Source organism: Lissotriton helveticus, chromosome 3_2, assembly GCF_964261635.1.
Source record: "Lissotriton helveticus chromosome 3_2, aLisHel1.1, whole genome shotgun sequence".
NCBI lineage: Eukaryota > Metazoa > Chordata > Amphibia > Caudata > Salamandridae > Lissotriton > Lissotriton helveticus.
This window is the reverse complement of record NC_136062.1, coordinates 492,571,371-492,585,051: the sequence shown is the minus strand read 5'-3', so window position 1 is coordinate 492,585,051 and position 13,681 is coordinate 492,571,371. Positions and strand designations below refer to the sequence as shown.

General features: G+C 52.4%; 1 protein-coding gene across 1 annotated transcript in view; it reads left to right on the top strand.

Moving 5' to 3' along the window:
- The first annotated feature begins 820 nt into the window (after window positions 1–820).
- Window positions 821–13,681, top strand: part of NR1H3 (nuclear receptor subfamily 1 group H member 3) — a 333,706-nt gene continuing 320,845 nt past the window's right edge. Inside the window, exon 1 of the mRNA XM_078684465.1 lies at window positions 821–902. The gene's annotated coding sequence lies outside the window, so the exon portion shown is untranslated. The remainder of the gene's footprint in view (window positions 903–13,681) is intronic.

The window sequence follows — 13,681 nt, the reverse complement described above, 5'->3', positions numbered from 1 at the left end:
CCCTGCACTCCTGCCTGTGTTACCCCTCCATGCACTCCCTGCCTGTGTTACCCCTCCATGCACTCCCTGCCTGTGTTACCCCTCCATCCACTCCTGCCTGTGTTACCCCTCACTGCACTCCCTACCTGTGTTACCCCTCCCTGCACTTCCTGCCTGTGTTACCCCTCCATGCACTCTCTGCCTGTGTTACCCCTCCATGCACTCACTGCCTGTGTTACCCCCTCCATGCACTTCCTGCCTGTGTTACCCCCTCCATGCACTCCCTGCCTGTGTTACCCCTCCATGCACTCTCTGCCTGTGTTACCCCTCCATGCACTCTCTGCCTGTGTTACCCCTCCATGCACTCTCTGCCTGTGTTACCCCTCCATGCACTCTCTGCCTGTGTTACCCCCTCCATGCACTCCCTGCCTGTGTTACCCCTCCATGCACTCTCTGCCTGTGTTACCCCTCCATGCACTCTCTGCCTGTGTTACCCCTCCATGCACTCTCTGCCTGTGTTACCCCTCCATGCACTCTCTGCCTGTGTTACCCCTCCATGCACTCTCTGCCTGTGTTACCCCTCCATGCACTCTCTGCCTGTGTTACCCCTCCATGCACTCCCTGCCTGTGTTACCCCTCCATGCACTCCCTGCCTGTGTTACCCCTCCATGCACTCTCTGCCTGTGTTACCCCTTCCTTCAGTCCCTGCGCTTTGCACTCGCTCCTCGCTCACTTCCTGGGTCCCTCGGTCCCTCCCTGCAGCAGCAGGACAGCCCTCACTCCCCCCCCCCCCCCGTGTTGGTGTTGTCAAGCAGGCAGCCATGCTGCCAGGAAGCAGGGTCAGGGGGAGGAGCAGGCATGTGACTGCTGCTCGCCTTACAAACAAAAACTTTACGGCAAGTCGTGGAAGTGGCGGCTGAGAGGTGAGTGGAGAGGCTGAGGGGGAGGGGGGGGGAGCGGAGGGGAGCTGAGGTCTGTGGAGGTCTCTAAGGGGGGCTATGGTCTGTGGATGTCCGGAGGGGGGAGTATGGTCTGTGGAGGTCTCTGAGGGGGGAGTATGGTCTGTGGAGGTCTCTGAGGGGGGGGTATGGTCTGTGGAGGTCTCTGAGGGGGGGTATGGTCTGTGGAGGTCTCTGAGGGGGGCTATGGTCTGTGGAGGTCTCTGAGGGGGGAGTATGGTCTGTGGAGGTCTCTGAGGGGGCTATGGTCTGTGGAGGTCCGGGGGGGCTATGGTCTGTGGAGGTCTCTGAGGGGGGGTATGGTCTGTGGAGGTCTCTGAGGGGGGGCTACAGTCTGTGTAGGTCTCTGAGGGGGGGTATGGTCTGTGGAGGTCTCTGAGGGGGGCTATGGTCTGTGGAGGTCTCTGAGGGGGGAGTATGGTCTGTGGAGGTCTCTGAGGGGGGCTATGGTCTGTGGAGGTCTCTGAGGGGGGGTATGGTCTGTGGAGGTCTCTGAGGGGGGCTATGGTCTGTGGAGGTCTCTGAGGGGGGAGTATGGTCTGTGGAGGTCTCTGAGGGGGCTATGGTCTGTGGAGGTCCGGGGGGGCTATGGTCTGTGGAGGTCTCTGAGGGGGGCTATGGTCTGTGGAGGTCTCTGAGGGGGGCTATGGTCTGTGGAGGTCTCTGAGGGGGGAGTATGGTCTGTGGAGGTCTCTGAGGGGGCTATGGTCTGTGGAGGTCCGGGGGGGCTATGGTCTGTGGAGGTCTCTGAGGGGGGGTATGGTCTGTGGAGGTCTCTGAGGGGGGGGTATGGTCTGTGGAGGTCTCTGAGGGGGGGCTATGGTCTGTGGAGGTCTCTGAGGGGGGGGCTATGGTCTGTGGAGGTCTCTGAGGGGGGTATGGTCTGTGGAGGTCTCTGAGGGGGGTATGGTCTTTGGAGGTCTCTGAGGGGGGGCTATGGTCTGTGGAGGTCTCTGAGGGGGGGGCTATGGTCTGTGGAGGTCTCTGAGGGGGGTATGGTCTGTGGAGGTCTCTGAGGGGGGGTATGGTCTGTGGAGGTCTCTGAGGGGGGAGTATGGTCTATGGAGGTCTCTGAGGGGGGGTATGGTCTGTGGAGGTCTCTGAGGGGGGGTATGGTCTTTGGAGGTCTCTGAGGGGGGGGCTATGGTCTGTGGAGGTCTGTGAGGGGGGCTATGGTCTGTGGAGGTCTCTGAGGGGGGGTATGGTCTGTGGATGTCCGGAGGGGGGGCTGTGGTCTGTGGAGGTCTGGGGGGGACTATGGTTTGTGGAGGTCTCTGAGGGGGGGCGCTATGGAGGTCGTTGGGGGGGCTATGGTCTGTGGAGGTCTCTGAGGGGGGCTATGGTCTGTGGAGGTCTCTGGGGGGGGCTATGGTCTGTGGAGGTCTCTGAGGGGGGGTATGGTCTTTGGAGGTCTCTGAGGGGGGGGCTATGGTCTGTGGAGGTCTCTGAGGGGGGCTATGGTCTGTGGAGGTCTCTGAGGGGGCTATGGTCTGTGGAGGTCTCTGAGGGGGGCTATGGTCTGTGGAGGTCTCTGAGGGGGCTATGGTCTGTGGAGGTCTCTGAGGGGGGAGTATGGTCTGTGGAGGTCTCTGAGGGGGGGGCTATGGTCTGTGGAGGTCTCTGAGGGGGGGCTATGGTCTGTGGAGGTCTCTGGGGGCTTATGGTCTGTGGAGGTCTCTGAGGGGGGTATGGTCTGTGGAGGTCTCTGAGGGGGGGGCTATGGTCTGTGGAGGTCTCTGAGGGGGGGTATGGTCTGTGGAGGTCTCTGAGGGGGGCTATGGTCTGTGGAGGTCTCTGAGGGGGGAGTATGGTCTGTGGAGGTCTCTGAGGGGGCTATGGTCTGTGGAGGTCCGGGGGGGCTATGGTCTGTGGAGGTCTCTGAGGGGGGGTATGGTCTGTGGAGGTCTCTGAGGGGGGCTATGGTCTGTGGAGGTCTCTGAGGGGGGAGTATGGTCTGTGGAGGTCTCTGAGGGGGGCTATGGTCTGTGGAGGTCTCTGAGGGGGGGTATGGTCTGTGGAGGTCTCTGAGGGGGGCTATGGTCTGTGGAGGTCTCTGAGGGGGGAGTATGGTCTGTGGAGGTCTCTGAGGGGGCTATGGTCTGTGGAGGTCCGGGGGGGCTATGGTCTGTGGAGGTCTCTGAGGGGGGGTATGGTCTGTGGAGGTCTCTGAGGGGGGGTATGGTCTTTGGAGGTCTCTGAGGGGGGGGCTATGGTCTGTGGAGGTCTCTGAGGGGGGCTATGGTCTGTGGAGGTCTCTGAGGGGGGGTATGGTCTTTGGAGGTCTCTGAGGGGGGGGCTATGGTCTGTGGAGGTCTGTGAGGGGGGCTATGGTCTGTGGAGGTCTCTGAGGGGGGGTATGGTCTGTGGATGTCCGGAGGGGGGGCTGTGGTCTGTGGAGGTCTGGGGGGGACTATGGTTTGTGGAGGTCTCTGAGGGGGGGCGCTATGGAGGTCGTTGGGGGGGCTATGGTCTGTGGAGGTCTCTGAGGGGGGCTATGGTCTGTGGAGGTCTCTGGGGGGGGCTATGGTCTGTGGAGGTCTCTGAGGGGGGGTATGGTCTTTGGAGGTCTCTGAGGGGGGGGCTATGGTCTGTGGAGGTCTCTGAGGGGGGCTATGGTCTGTGGAGGTCTCTGAGGGGGCTATGGTCTGTGGAGGTCTCTGAGGGGGGCTATGGTCTGTGGAGGTCTCTGAGGGGGCTATGGTCTGTGGAGGTCTCTGAGGGGGGAGTATGGTCTGTGGAGGTCTCTGAGGGGGGGGCTATGGTCTGTGGAGGTCTCTGAGGGGGGGGCTATGGTCTGTGGAGGTCTCTGGGGGGTTATGGTCTGTGGAGGTCTCTGAGGGGGGTATGGTCTGTGGAGGTCTCTGAGGGGGGGGGGTATGGTCTGTGGAAGTCTCTGAGGGGGACTATGGTCTGTGGAGGTCTCTGGGGGGGCTATGGTCTGTGGAGGTCTCTGAGGGGGGCTATGGTCTGTGGATGTCCGGAGGGGGGCTATGGTCTGTGGAGGTCTCTGAGGGGGGGTATGGTCTGTGGAGGTCTCTGAGGGGGGCTATGGTCTGTGGAGGTCTCTGAGGGGGGCTATGGTCTGTGGAGGTCTCTGAGGGGGGGTATGGTCTTTGGAGGTCTCTGAGGGGGGGGCTATGGTCTGTGGAGGTCTCTGAGGGGGGCTATGGTCTGTGGAGGTCTCTGGGGGGGCCTATGGTCTGTGGAGGTCTCTGGGGGGGGCTATGGTCTGTGGAGGTCTCTGAGGGGGGGGCTATGGTCTGTGGAGGTCTCTGAGGGGGGCTATGGTCTGTGGAGGTCTCTGAGGGGGGCTATGGTCTGTGGATGTCCGGAGGGGGGGCTGTGGTCTGTGGAGGTCTGGGGGGGACTATGGTTTGTGGAGGTCTCTGAGGGGGGGCGCTATGGAGGTCCTTGGGGGGGCTATGGTCTGTGGAGGTCTCTGAGGGGGGGGGGGGGCTATGGTCTGTGGAGGTCTCTGGGGGGGGCTATGGTCTGTGTAGGTCCGGAAGGGGGGGCTATGGTCTATGGAGGTCTCTGAGGGGGGGCTATGGTCTGTGGAGGTTTCTGGGGGGGCTATGGTCTGTGTAGGTCCGGAGGGGGGGGGCTATGGTCTATGGAGGTCTCTGAGGGGGGCTATGGTCTGTGGAGGTCTCTGGGGGGGCTATGGTCTGTGGAGGTCTCTGGGGGGTTATGGTCTGTGGAGGTCTCTGAGGGGGTTATGGTCTGTGGAGGTCTCTGGGGGGTTATGGTCTGTGGAGGTCTCTGAGGGGGTTATGGTCTATGGAGGTCCTTGGGGGGGCTATGGTCTGTGGAGGTCTCTGAGAGGGGGCTATAGTCTGTGGAGGTCTCTGGGGGGGGCTATGGTCTGTGGAGGTCTCTGGGGGGTTATGGTCTGTGGAGGTCTCTGAGGGGGGGGGCTATAGTCTGTGGAGGTCTCTGGGGGGGTTATGGTCTGTGGAGGTCTCGGAGGGGGGGGCTATAGTCTGTGGAGGTCTCTGAGGGGGGGGGTATAGTCTGTGGAGGTCTCTGAGGGGGGGGCTATGGTCTGTGGAGGTCTCTGAGGGGGTTATGGTCTGTGGAGGTCTCTGAGGGGGTATGGTCTGTGGAGGTCTCTGAGGGGGGGGGGTATGGTCTGTGGAGGTCTCTGAGGGGGTATGGTCTGTGGAGGTCTCTGAGGGGGGGCTACAGTCTGTGTAGGTCTCTGAGGGGGTATGGTCTGTGGAGGTCTCTGGGGGGTTATGGTCTGTGGAGGTCTCTGAGGGGGGGGGCTATGGTCTGTGGAGGTCTCTGAGGGGGGGTATGGTCTGTGGAGGTCTCTGAGGGGGGGTATGGTCTGTGGAGGTCTCTGAGGGGGGGTATGGTCTGTGGAGGTCTCTGAGGGGGGTTATGGTCTGTGGAGGTCTCTGAGGGGGGGTATGGTCTGTGGAGGTCTCTGAGGGGGGCTATGGTCTGTGGATATCCGGAGGGGGGGCTGTGGTCTGTGGAGGTCTGTGAGGGGGTTATGGTCTGTGGAGGTCTCTGGGGGGGGCTATGGTCTGTGGAGGTCTCTGGGGGGGCTATGGTCTGTGGAGGTCTCTGAGGGGGGTATGGTCTGTGGAGGTCTCTGAGGGGGGGCTATAGTCTGTGGAGGTCTCTGGGGGGGGGCTATGGTCTGTGGAGGTCTCTGAGGGGGGAGTATGGTCTATGGAGGTCTCTGAGGGGGGGTATGGTCTGTGGAGGTCTCTGAGGGGGGAGTATGGTCTGTGGAGGTCTCTGAGGGGGGGCTATGGTCTGTGGAGGTCTCTGAGGGGGGGGTATGGTCTGTGGAGGTCTCTGAGGGGGGGTATGGTCTGTGGAGGTCTCTGAGGGGGGCTATGGTCTGTGGAGGTCTCTGAGGGGGGAGTATGGTCTGTGGAGGTCTCTGAGGGGGGGTATGGTCTGTGGAGGTCTCTGAGGGGGGTTATGGTCTGTGGAGGTCTCTGAGGGGGGGGTATGGTCTGTGGAGGTCTCTGAGGGGGTATGGTCTGTGGAGGTCTCTGAGGGGGGGGCTACAGTCTGTGTAGGTCTCTGAGGGGGGGTATGGTCTGTGGAGGTCTCTGAGGGGGGGCTACAGTCTGTGTAGGTCTCTGAGGGGGGTATGGTCTGTGGAGGTCTCTGAGGGGGGGTATGGTCTGTGGAGGTCTCTGAGGGGGGGGTATGGTCTGTGGAGGTCTCTGAGGGGGGGTATGGTCTGTGGAGGTCTCTGAGGGGGGGTATGGTCTGTGGAGGTCTCTGAGGGGGAAGTATGGTCTGTGGAGGTCTCTGAGGGGGGTATGGTCTGTGGAGGTCTCTGAGGGGGGTTATGGTCTGTGGAGGTCTCTGAGGGGGGGTATGGTCTGTGGAGGTCTCTCAGGGGGGCTATGGTCTGTGGATGTCCGGAGGGGGGGAGAGTGGCTATGGTCTTTGGAAGTCTGTGAGGGGGGCTTTTCATTTATTTATTTATTTATGCGTTTTTATATAGCGCGGACTTTACCCGAAGGCGTCAGAGCGCTTCACAAAAGGAACAGAAAATTACAAATGAACAAATTACAAAAGCAGATGATAAGTTACATGAGGTAAAAGTGGCAATTGTGAGCAAACAAAATACATAAGGTAGCAAACAGTGCAATACAGGAGGAGAGAGTGACAAGAGTGCAGGTTACAAGAGAAAACAGAGTACAATTAGAGGTAATATACTGCAATATATGCTAGACACTGAGGCACAAGAACAAACGTGACGTAGGCAATGGTGGCACTTGTGCAAGTATCAAAAGCAAACAAAATGTGAGAGGTAGCAAACAGTGTGTTACAAGAGAAAAGTGATGTGCGCATGTTACAAAAGAGAACCAAACACAGGTGCAAGGATAATACTGCAATAAAAGGCATACACTCCAACCACACGAACACACTGGGAAGGCACTTCCATAGTCATGGAGAATAGAGTTTTCAGTGATGGGAGGTCTTCCTTCAGATAATAGAGAGGGAGTGAATTAAATTTGGAAGTGTCTTTGAAGGAGGAGAACTTTGAGGTCAGTTTTGAAGACCTGGGAGGAGGTGGTGGTCCGGAGCTGCGGCGGAAGTGAGTTCCAGATTCTCACCGCGTTGCCTGAAAAGGATTTGGCCATCGATCTTTCCTTCTTGAAAGTGGGAGGTTCAAACAGTAGATTTTCCGCATTTCGTGATGGTCTAGAGCCTCCAGAGAGTTTCAGTTTATTCGCCAGGTAGCGAGGAGAGGAGGAGTGCAAGGCTTGGTGGGTAATGCAGGCAGTCTTGTAGATAGATCTTGCCTTGATTGGAAGCCACCGGAGGCTGGATAACATGGGTGTGATGTGGTCGCTTCTTTTGGCCCCATAAATGAAACGAGCTGCTGAATGGAGAACAGATCTAATGGAGAACCGGGCCATACGGGCCTGGCGGCGCAGGGCACGCCTGAAATCTCCGGGTTCACCTGCCTTGTCAGACAGAGACAGGAGACACTCTGTTAGGCGTAGAAAATCAGGTTTATTAGCTGCAGCTAAGCACAGTTATCCAAGAAGTACAGAAGGTAGATTCTTAGGAGACTGCCACTTCATTCTGTGGCGCACAATCTTTTATATCACACATATTTACAATGTCTACTCCCAAAACACACAAAACTGACAAATAGGAAAAGTTTGAAAACAAGCTATCAAGTATCTTGAATACGCCCTTCTTTCAGACCCCGTGTTCTCCCCTCCCCTCAAGTTAATCAATGCTAGTGCATGTAATCCAATTTGCAGGTGGCAGGACGTATTTGCGAGCCTCAAAGGATAGTTGTGTAATAGGAGAATACAAGGAGAGAATAGTGAAGGCCAGTCAAATAAGATAAAGTAAAGGAAGAATGGTGGGACCCAAACAGTCAACTAAGACAAGGATCAATCAGTCTAGACATGGATTAACTAACTCGGCCAGACCCTGACATCGGTTTCACAAACAAAGGGTTACTTTTTAATAGAAGAGACGCATAGCAGCTGGGAAAGCAAAAACACTATGTTCACCGTGCTGCCTGAGTGAGGGCAACACAAAATGGCGGCTGTCACAAAATGGCGGCTGACTACGAAGCGAAGTCGAAAATCACAGAACCTCAGACCCTCCTTTTGCCATTACTCAGGCAAAACACAAAGGACTCAAGTTAATCTGAGTCAATGTCAATGGTCATGAGGTCATTGAGCTGTTGCTGCAACATCATTTTAATGTTCTGTTTTCTGTGACACAGGTTTTGGGACACACAAGGTGGCACAAAGACCACAGAAGGCGGGACCACACTGCAAACAAAGACAGCAAGAGAAAATGATGGCTAAAATCATTCCAAGGAACGTTAACACTTTCCATCCCCATGTGGACAGTAGTCCCCAAAACCATCCCATCACAGACCAATCTCCTGTGTCCTGATGAATAGACTCAGAAATCACGTGTAATTTAGAAATGGCTTGGTATACTGTAGGGGCATTATCAGAAATGTAAATGCAGCAACTAGACCCAATCAATTTACAAACTCCTCCTCTATCTGCAAGGACATTGTCTAAAACCATTCGGTTTTGCAGAGTCATAAGACGATCCGCCTGAAGTTCAGCCGTCAAATTACTCAAGGCTCCGGAAGTCACATTTATCATAGCCTCAACAACCCGAACTAGCTGTCTAATGTTTCTGCAATTGGCCATTGGGCCCCAGAAGGGAAGAAACCCTTTAATAAAGTCTCCTCCCTCTTGTCCAGCTGTGTCTCCAGAATCAATAACCCCTCTACCATATCTTTTTCTGTGATGCCCTGAAGGAGCAGTGTATCTAGGGGGAAGAAGGAAAGCCACATAACATGTTCCTGAAAAATAAGCGGGAAGCCATGTATAGGCTCTATCATGACAAACAAAATATGTACCTTGAGATGGTACCAACGGAGAAGAAATCAAGGGGGAATAGACGTATGTATGGGAACAAACACTCTTTTCCTGTTTATTCTTATTATTCTGACCATTTATCTGCAAACATAAGTTACCTTTATGAGGTACAGTCCAAATTGGTAAGGATGGGATCTTCTTTGTCTAGCCTTGTCAGCGTGGCTAGTAATGTAACGAGTCACATTCCAACCATCATATGTTCGTTTCTCATCAACGGGAATCTTACTAATGTCTGCAATTTTAGCCATAGTCACTATTCCCTTTATCAAAGGACTATGACTATAATCTGATCCACCAGTATATATATCACCAGGAGGATATCGAAGTTGATTCTGATATGCATTAGAGAACATAGCCAAATAAGCCCAAGTGGAACCTTCATATGAAAAAGGGAGAACTAAATATGGCATCCCTTTCTCAGCGTTATGGGGCATAAGCCCACAAACCCAACAGTCAGTAGTATTAACTACCAGTTGATGCTGATGTAACAACTGGATGAATGAATTGTTGAAATATTCTGTTGTCCTAATTTGTTCATGGTCTGGGAGTGTATAGAACTGATGCGAAGAGTTAGTAGAAGAAGGCAAAGGAACAGGAGTTGGAGCAGGTGCTTGCTGCATAGTGTGGACAATCCATCCCACACAAGCTAATAGAATACATAAACATACTAAAATACACAATGCTACGCCACATCTATTAAAGAATAATTTTTTATACTTAATTTGCATTGCAACTTTTTTTATCATTCCCTTCCACTTTATTATCCATTCTCTAAAAGCGTTGCTCACGGTAATCTTCCTGGATCACTTAGTTGTGGTTATTAGCCGTCCTATAACACTGCAAGCCCTGCTGACCTAGGTCACTACTCAGGTCACAGCCTAAGACTCATACCGTGACCCTGCAACTTGATGGATAGTGAAAAGGAAATGTCTTTCAAAAAGAGTAACCAAAGAAAAAGAAAACAAAGTTCAATTGTCTTTCGGCAACCTGGGTCTTAGGTTGTACCGTATCTTGCCAGGTATTGTTTGGTCTTGAAACAAAGTCTCTGGGTTCGGTGTGTCCAGTCTCAAATGTGGTGGTACAGCTTCTTGCAGCACGTCGTCATCTTCTTTCTCAGAACTTGTCCAGTCCAGGCGTGCACTACTGAAAGGTACAAATCTGGGTACTTTTTCACTCTCACTGTCACCTACGCCTTCTTGGACCCACTGGTCATAAGGTAAAGGCAAGGGTACCCTCTTACAGTGCACGCCGTGGACCCAGTTTTTCTTCGCAATGACTTTAACTGCTGTACGGGTAACAAGAAGCACTTGTCGCGGCGGCCCCCAACGAGGTTCCAGATTCTTCTTCCTCTGGAAATTCTTCACACATACGAAGTCTCCAGGTTGAATGGAATGACCTGGATCTGAGGAAGCCTCCGGCAAAGCATTTTGAACCTGTTGATGAATAACACGTATTTTAGTGGTGAGGTCATGCAAGTAATCAACCAACAATAGGTATGGAGTATCAGAATACTTTTTAGGTCGAGGGACTCCCCAAACATTGGCTGGGCGTCCAAAAACGACCTCATAAGGGCTAAGTCCCAAACGAGAATGTACAGTTGTTCTCGTAGAGAGAAGTGCCAAAGGTAAGGCATCGGGCCAAGCAAGGCCCGTGCTGGCCTGAATCTTCGCCAATTTGAGCTTGAGAGTGCCATTATAGCACTCTACCAAACCCGCTGACTGAGGGTGGTTTGCCGCATGGAATTTCTGCCTAATCCCAAGACCCATACACACCTTCTGCATAATTTGACCCACAAATTCACTTCCATTGTCACTCCAGACCATGCGCGGCAAACCAAACCTCGGGAAGAATTCCTTCATGAGGACTTTAGCAGTGGACAAAGCAGTATTATCCTTTAGGGGGTTAGCCTCTATCCATCTGGAAAATGCACAAACCACCACCAGGACATACTTGAGGTTATTGGAACGTTCCATATGGATGTAATCTATTTATAAAACCTCAAAAGGATACGTAAGGGGAGCAAAATGACCTGCCGGAGTTGGTGTTCCCTTTCCTGGATTATGCATCAAACAGACAATACAATGCTTTACCACATTCTCCGCACATTTAGGAATACCTTCATTCTGCCATACTGGAGCCAGAATCTTACATTTTCCTTTCGCACTAATGTGAGCTGGACCATGAGCCCTAGTAACTACAGGCTATTTGGAAAAACAAGGGAACCCACTCGGTGAGCAAGGACCAAGGGTATTAGTATTATCAAAAAACAGTGGTCCTTGACAAGGGAGAATGTAACAGCTAAATAATTATAGGCCACAGGATGCACTATAATACATAAGGTGTCCAGCCGGACCCTAAAATTTAATCAATGAAATTGATGCACGACAATAACAGCACAACAAATATGAAGTGGGACACAAGCCTGTATCCACAGCATACAACAGGGCTAGACAAACAAGGGGGTGAAAAGATTCATCAGGCAATATTTCTTTTGTGAGAAGCTAATACATATGGCACTTAATATCCTAGCTTTTCTCATGTAGTAGAAACATGAATATGTCGCACAATGGAGAACTGGTGTTTAAACTACATTTACTGTCAACGGCGTTTCGATCCTATAACAATAAAGGATCATCATCAGGACAATCAATGTACTGCCTGGAATTGCGAGCCTGTAATCAAAATTGGGGAAACAGAAAAAAACAAGGGACATTTGTTTAGAATCTCACCTCTACCTTAATTGCATTGGATCACCGATTGCAAACCATGCCTTAGGGTGATAACCTGCCATACGTGTTGGTGAGTTTCTTTGTCAGGTGACATTCACAGTGGAAGGCAGTGATTGTGACAATGACATGACCAAACATTATATGTGGTGCTAAATGGGTTGCCGGGTGAGGGGAAGGTGAAAGGTGCAGCTCACTAGAGAATACACAAATGAGGAGCATGTGGAACCCCAAAAATCCAAGTGCTAAGGGGCTGGGTGCAGAATTCAAGCACTAAAACCCAACAAAACGGCGCGGTGTGGGTGAGACGGCTGTGAGAGTGATGGGGGTATTGAACTCAATTAAAAGCGCCATGGCTGATGAAAGGGGGCAAGGAGCTTACCACGTATAACGATCGTGCTAGGCTCAGGGAACAAGGGAGATGTGAGGCTTAAAAGGTCCACGCAAAGTCAGAACCTGGGGATTAGAGGGAAAGGTTAGTTGACCTGCTTCAGAAGGAAGGGGCATAGTCTGGGATAGAATCTGGTGCGGCTTACCTAGGACCCAGGTACCGGGATGGTCAATGGTAGTTGCAGAATATTATGAAGTGACTGTAGAAGCCGGACCTGTAGGTCGAACTGGTTCAAGTGGCAGATGATGTAGAACACGATGGTTCACATCATGACCGAACCTAAGGGGTGATAAGGGAAGGGGTAAACCATGGTGGTGGGAGGAGAGGACCTTGTGACGAGTACAGTCACGGGGCGCTTACCAGTGCTCTGTGGAAGAATTGGGAGCCGGAGGGCGGGGAGCCTGTAGTTGGGCTGCCAGGAGCGGACCTATGGAGATAATGGAGTGAGTTGTAGAGGGAACCCAATACTCTATTGCTGCGGGATTGTGGCAATAGGGGTAGGCCGTAAGCTTACCTTGATATTCTATATGGAACGTGTTGGGGATTATTGCGGTCCGGTTCGCAGGAGAATTGTCGGTGTCGATCTATCGATAGCCAAAATTGAGGCCAGACCTGTGGAGAATGGGGAATTAAGCCACGTGCACTTACGGGGCATGGATTATGCACCAGATAGTGGCAGTAGAGGGCACTTCCCTTTGCGTTTACAGTGGAACATCCAAGGCATCTCTCTCCACCTGCTGTCCCGTCCTCACTGCCTCCTGAAGGTTTCTACCCTTTGTGTATCCTTTCAGAGTGTTCAAACACGCAACACTTAGCAGTAGGAATCAACAAATGCACTACCCTAGTATATACACACAAGTCAAAGCAAACCCTTATTTGCCACAGTTGCCCACCTCTTAGGTCCACTGCTAAAGAACCTTAACTAAACAGATACAAGCGAAGAACAGAGAGGCAACAATATAGTCTACAGTATATATTAAGTAATTTTCAGGAGAATGTTCATCTATGTTCACACAAAAAAGAGAGAGTAATGATCCTTCAAGCGATTCTTCAAAAACTTGTTTTATTTCAATCTTCAAACATGATCTTGACAGAGATGACAGCCAACGCGTTTCGCCCAAATTGGGCTTCCTCAGGGCAAAATAATTTTATGAGTATCAAGAGGAACTTCAGAATGATGTCACAACGAGGATAAGCCTAATTCTTCGGTATTGAATTAGAAGCTGTCTATGAGTAAAACAGTCCACGCGTTTTCCTATTCAGTGATGGATGCCAGCAAGCATTATACATGAACACGGCATTGATGCAGGAAAGACTTTTTCTTTACAAAACGATTTTTCTCCAATTCATATAGTGGTTAGGTCTGAACCGGTAGTGCACGGGTTTCCGGGTGGACACTATAATAGGTGTCACTGGATAAAATGAGATAGGTCGCAAGGCGCGAGACATCCATCCAACACCCGGCCAGGAGCCCTCATGAAAGCAAGTCGAGTAGAAAACGCGCGTTTTCTACTCGACTTGCTTTCATGAGGGCTCCTGGCCGGGTGTTGGATGGATGTCTCGCGCCTTGCGACCTATCTCATTTTATCCAGTGACACCTATTATAGTGTCCACCCGGAAACCCGTGCACTACCGGTTCAGACCTAACCACTATATGAATTGGAGAAAAATCGTTTTGTAAAGAAAAAGTCTTTCCTGCATCAATGCCGTGTTCATGTA